Consider the following 7,035-nt stretch of genomic DNA (forward strand, 5'->3'; position numbering starts at 1 on the left):
TATGTTATTCAAAACGCTTTTTCAAAAAAATTGTTATTGAGGATGGTTTGGGGGAACGCAACTATAATCATTCTTTAAAAAGATCTCTCCATTGGTAGTTACGGTTCCGACTTAACACCTTATCAGATTATAATGATAGAATTGTTTATTCCAAATTTTAAAAAAATCTGTAAAGAAGATATGTAACTTTGTAAAATAAACAAAAAGGAAAATCTATCCAAAAGGTACAAAAATCTCCTTAACAAAAACTTACAGTTTAAAATGTTAAGTATAAGGGTTGATTAAACGCCAAAAGGTACACAAATCAGCGAGTACCCAACATTTCATTAATACTTCATTAATAGTTAAGTAATTCTACTGCATTAATTTTCATTAATAAGTTATTTTTTAGAATTTATTAGATGTCACAGACCCTTATGCTGGCCACTTCATTTATAATATTTTTTTGTTATAATTATGATAAATCACATAAATATGTACATGCATGTTAAAGTAGAAAAAGACAAAGTTAGAGTAGGCTACTGTCTTGAATTCGTCTTACCGAAATATTCGTGAGCGCAAATAACACACAGTTAATAACAAGTAGATTATTCAACAACAATTATTCATTTCTCAATTGTAATTTAATTTAGTTCCCATAATTTTACTTATAGTAAAATACTGGAATAATTAGCTGCCCTAAAAATATGCATATCTTATTTACTTTATATTACATATACACAACATTGTGGGATGAATACCTAGATTGAGAATGTAATTGAAGAAAACTATATTATTTGCGATAAAGCCAGATAATTATTACCTATTATTATAAACGTTTGACTACTTCATAAAATAACAATTACTTTAATCAAAGAATGAACTTAAACCGACGATTTTTATTTAAAAATAAAAATAAATAAATAAATAAAATAAACAAAATCATTGGTGTAAGTTTTTTTATAAAAAAAAGTTTTGAATTTTTTAGCCTTATAATTTTTTTAATATTTTTTATAACGTTTTTCTTTTTAACCTGTAATTAATAGTTTCATTATTATAGATAACTAGATATTACAGTCAATCTACAGTGCTACTTGAAAATATATTTTGTAGACGAAAATGGCCAGCATGAGGGTCTGTGACATCTAATAAATTCTAAAAAATAACTTATTAATGAAAATTAATGCAGTAGAATTACTTAACTATTAATGAAGTATTAATGAAATGTTGGGTACTCGCTGATTTGTGTACCTTTTGGCGTTTAATCAACCCTTATACTTAACATTTTAAACTGTAAGTTTTTGTTAAGGAGTCATTGATAAAAATTTTGAATAAAAAAGGGCCAAGAATAAAACCTTGAGGTACACCAGATGATACAAGAAATTCTTCTGACATTAGTGATTTGTATTTAACAGATTGATGTCTTTCGGTGAGGTAGTTAATAAGTTAGTTTAGTTGCAAGTTGGGCAGTTTGCCCCCGCTACATCAGAAGAAACTTATCTTAGGAATCTCAATGATGCCTTAAGTAATTAGTTTGGCAGAATGCATCTGCCATATAAAAAGAAACCATGCCTTAGGAATCACAATGGATCTCATAAGTATTGAGGTATTTAGTTTTAAGTAATTAAGTATGTAAGTGTTTAGTTTATAAGGTAGCATAGTTGTCAGTTGGGCAGTACGCCCCAGCCATATCATAAGAAACAATATCTTCGGAATCTCAATGGATCGCTCCAGTATTTAGTATTTAAGTTTTTAGTATGTAAGTACTTAGTTTATGAGTTAGCTTAGTTGTAAGTTGGGCAGTATGCCCCTGCTATTTCAGAAGGAAACATATCTTAGGAATCTCAATTGATCGCTTCAGTATTTAGTATTTAAGTATTTAGTATTAAGTATGTAATTATTTAGTCTATAAGTTTGCTTAGTTGGGCAGTATGTCCCTGCTATATCAAAAGGAAACATATCTTAGGAATCTCAATGGATCGCTTCAGTATTCAGTATTTAGTATAAAGTAAGTTTAAAAGTTAGCATAGTTGTAAGTTGGGCAGTATGCCCCAGCCATATCAGAAGAAACCACATCTAAGAATCTTAATTGATCTCTTCAGTATTTAGTATTTAAGCATTTAGTCTTAAGTATGTAAGTACTTAGTTTATAAGTTAGCTTAGTTGTAAATTGGCCAATATGCCCCTGCTATATCAGAAGGAAACATATCTTAGGAATCTCAATGGATCACTTCAGTATTTAGTATTTAAGTATTTAGTATATAAGTACTTAGTTTATAAGTTAGCTTAGTTGTAAGTTGGGCAGTTTGGCCCTGCTACATCAGAAGAAACCATATCTTAGAAATTTCAATGGATCGCTTCAGTATTTAGTATTTAAGTATTTAGTATTATGTATGTAGGTATTTAGTTAATAAGGTACCTTAGTTATAAGTTGGGCAGTATGCCCTTGCTATATCAGAAGGAACCATATCTTAGGAACCTCACTGGATGTCTTAAATAAATAGAAGGGCTATATGCCCCTACTATTAGAAGAAACTTATCTTAGAAATTTCAATGGATCGTTTAAGTAATTAGTATTTAAGTATTTAGTATATAAGTACTTAGTTACTAAGTTAGCTTAGTTGTAAGTTGGGAATAGAAATATGGACCGTTTATTTTGAAAGTGGTGTAAGTCCATTTTTGAAAAAAATGAGATATCACGTAATTCATGCTTAATTTTATGTTAATTTTTTATGTATAACTAGTCCGTGTTTAATTTCTTAAAATGAAATTGCATCATAATCATTGATTATGAAAGTTGTGTAAGTCCAACTGACAGAGGCAGGCGGCTTAGTAGATGGTTGCCGATCATTAGCCTGTTATTTTACTTTTGTTTTATATTAAATACTATCAATATCTTGTAATTTTAACAATGTAATTAGCGTCTAAAATTAAAAATATTACTTCTGTTTTATCTCGTGTCACTATTATTTGTAAACAAAATTGGATTAATATGAAGTATATTATTATTTATTAACATGAAATATTATTATATATTAGTACATTATTATATGAAAATATATATTATTTGATTTTTCAAAATTGAAATTAAACGATTTTTACAATTGTTTAATTTTGAAAGTGGTGTAAGTCCATTTGCAGCCCATAAGTATACATCAGTTCAGTAAAATACGCCTAAGACAAATTTATATAACCAAATTACATATTGATAAAACAGTAGAAACATTGCCAGACTTCATATAATTTGTCTAAATTTTATAATTAACAGATATGTTAACCTTTAATTTTCTCGAAATAACAGAAAATGTACTTACACCACTTTCAAAATAAATGGTCCATGTATTCATTAACGATAAGCGAAATGATTACAAACTGTACATTAGTACAGTTTTAAAAGGGTAGTAGAATATGAAAGTGTTATCTGGTGCAGTATCGCGAATGTTTGAGATTTAGTATATCTAAATTTGCTAACAAAAATAATCCGCAAGTGCTTCAGTTCCAGCTTGAAATAAAACTAATAAGATCTCGTGAAGTTAATCCTTCCACTCCAGCAAGCGTGTTTATTGTTAATTTTTTCAACATTTTTCTGTATTGATGTCTTCTTTTCACTTAAATTCGCCGTTTACCTTTTATGACCGAATTTTAAATTAACTATCGAAAAATTTATTGCCAGCTAAATATACAATTTCTGTACTAATCTAGGAATCAGGGTTCTTTTTAAATCAATAATGGTTTATTTACAAAAACAAGTAAAAGTGACAAACCGAAAAATATATATTCATAGCGATAATTCATGGCAGAATAAATATTCTGGCCTGGCAGAATTGAAGAAGGCCTTTCGTTAGTTTTAGTGTAGTTTATTCAGTGACGTTTCGCTGAGATCACATTATAGTTTACCTAACATTAAACTATTCATGTTCCAAACAATTAGTTTTAAGTATATTTAAGATAATAATTAAGATCAAGGATAATGAAGAACGTCAATGATAATGAAGATGAGGAATCAAGCTTTGATGTGGAAACCAAAAAATTTAAATACTACTTAGTTATGAGTTAGTTTTAAGCAACGCTAATTCCAAGCTGGGATGAGGAAAACCAACTTCGTTTAGTTAAGTTAGTTTTAAGAGATTTTAAGTTTGTATATTGTATTAAAAAAGAAAAGAAAAAAAAGATATCTCTTACTATTTTTCTCCCTAATCCTCTTATTATTAAGTACCAGTATGACATTAAATTGTAAGACCAAGGGCAAAGTAGCTATGATATGGAAGCCAAAAATGGTTAATACGAATTCAATGCTAATTTTTTTTTTTTTTTTTTTTTTTTTTGGCGCATCAACAGCTGAGGTCATTAGCGCCCGGAGCTTTTTCCAGTGCACTGCCGGCCTCCGGACAGTGTTCTCTCGTTACAGACAACACTGTCCATCACCGGACAGTGAGCTGTAAGAAGCTCCTAGGAAGAGAAAATCTAAGGGTCAGCTGCTGGATTCGAACCCGGGACCTCCGCGTGGGAGTCCAGTATGCTAACCTCATAGCTAATCCCTTCCCTTTCAATGCTAATTAGTAATAAGTTAGTTTTAAGAAACGCTAGACCTAAGCTGGGATGTGGATAAAACTCATAATTTATTCTTTAGTTAGTTATAAGGTAGTTTTAAGAAAACGCAAACGCTAATGCTGTGATGAGGAAACCAAACATCGTTGAGCAATAAAGTTCCTTAGTTTCAAATAATAGTTATAATTCTGATGTAGTGATGTGGAAACCAATATTTTTTCTTATGTAAGTATAATCCAGAAGCTGCGATGTGAAAACTGTGTTTTATAATAAGAAGTTATCTAATTCGGACCTGTGCCAACTTTGATGTCGGACATGAGATGGATAAAAAGACAAAGGCATCTATATTTAATCTACAATATTTTCCGTAGGAGAAAATAAATACAAGATTTTTTTTTAATTAACGAATTCTCATCCAGGTAAAAAAGCTTAGTTTTAATGAAGCTGGGATTTCCTTAAAATGATGGCGTTATGGATTGGCTAAGTGGATATGGATGAAGGAGTAAAATTTTAATAGTCCTACAAATATTTTGGATGGCTTAGCGGACAATGGGGAAAACAATTTATTCTAGACAATTTGGTATTTGTTGAAATTGGTCCTTCCGTGGTCGCAAAATCTTATAGTTGATGGTTTTTTCTATTCTTTTTTCTTATTTATAAAAATGTTGATTGGATCTATTTAGTTTGAATATTCTCGCATTTGCTTTGAGTGCTAGTTATTGAATTGATTCTCCAAAAAATGATTCACATGGACTTTATTAAAACAATTCTTTCCTTAGGTCTCAGACCCAGTCCATTATTAATCTCGATTGAATTATAGTCACTGCTGCTCATCATTGAATATTTTGGGAATCAGATTGGTGAACCCTGTTCTTATCTTTATTGACCTTCTATATTTATCATTAGCTAGCATTTATATATTTTATTATTTGTCTCCTAGCACAGACTTTGTTAATTATTTAGGCATTTATTCCTCCTGAAACTCATTAGTATTGTTACACGTTGGAATTTCGTAAAATTCAGCTTTGATACTTGATTAAACTTTTCTTAGTGAATCTTTCCCTTATGTGTTAGGAAGTAAGAATTGAAACTGACTATAATATAAGTGACAATAAAAACTGATAGATGGCACTAGTTTTAGTTACATTTTTAGTTGTAGTTAAGCATTAGTTTTAGAGTAGCGATAGAATTAAGTATTGGTTATAAAAGTATGGTTTTAAGAATTAGTTATAGAATTAGGTATAGTTTTAAGCACATTTAAAGGCCATCATATCAGTTTACATTCATTGTAAAAGTTAAGGTGTTTTGAAATTCAGTTTTAATAGATAACTAACCTAATTTGTTTTAAATTTTTACTCCTTAATGGAATTAAAATGAATCATTTATTAACTAAGGAATTAGTAACAAAACCTACAGATAGAGTAGTCAAAAGCGAGTGTCTTAAATTTGGTTTCAGTCATGAGATTGACATTAACATAGTCTTAAAACAAATTAATATCTCAGATAACTGAATTTGAAGCTAATTTCCAGACATGCAATTTTATTCTTTTATTCCTCTAAGACTATCACTATCTGCACTTTACGTTTCTTTGCACTTTAATACAAAAATAATTGCTAGCTTAAACATGACACTTAATTCTTCTAGGGTTCACTAATGCGATATATTTTAACAGTATGGTACCATACTACTAATATCCGGGCTAATATAAAATAAAACGGTGCGTATTCTGGTTATATTAATATTAGCGGGTCTTCTATGGAAAGGTAAAATCGGATATCCAGGTATTTAGATAATCCGTGAACGTCAAAACATTCAGCACTAAATATCCACCGTCCGAGTTATTTTTTTATTTTAAAGAGCTTAAAAGATTATTCGGCGCGGAGCGTGATCGGGAAGTAATACGGTGTGGCAAACGGAACTAAATCGGTTACCGGTGTATTTAGATAGTACGTGATCACTGGAACAATTGTATACGACATATGTTGCCAAACAATTAATTTACTGCTAATTATGTGCCAAGCAGAACTGGGCGCAGAGCAAGTAAAGAGTTCTAATTTAGTGAAATTGCTTGTCTTGCTTCGAATTCAGTTACCTACACATTCTGGCACAGATTGTTGCTAAAGATATTGATTTGATGAGACAATTCTTAAGCAAAAAATCATGACTGTGACTAATTTTTGAGTGCCTCAGTCTCAAACAGTCTATTTGTACGGATTTATGTGTATATTAGGATTTTGGTTAAACATTTATGTAGTAATTTAAATTTTACATATTTTCAAAAAATGTGCTTTTATTTATTATGTTCAACGCTTTTGAATTTAATGTTTTGGGATATATGATGATGATGGGTCTGATCTTCAGGTCAGACGAAACCTATATCTTAGGAATGTCAACGTGGGTCTAACGTGATTAGTTTAGTAAGTTAAGTTTGCAGTAAGTTGGACGAAAAACACGCTCCATGTTAGACGAAATCCATACATTTGGACTATTAATAAATGCCAAACGTG

The sequence above is a fragment of the Rhodnius prolixus genome, unplaced genomic scaffold (assembly GCF_049639745.1).
Source record: "Rhodnius prolixus isolate KJV_2025 unplaced genomic scaffold, Rpr scaffold_13, whole genome shotgun sequence".
Classification (NCBI taxonomy): domain Eukaryota; kingdom Metazoa; phylum Arthropoda; class Insecta; order Hemiptera; family Reduviidae; genus Rhodnius; species Rhodnius prolixus.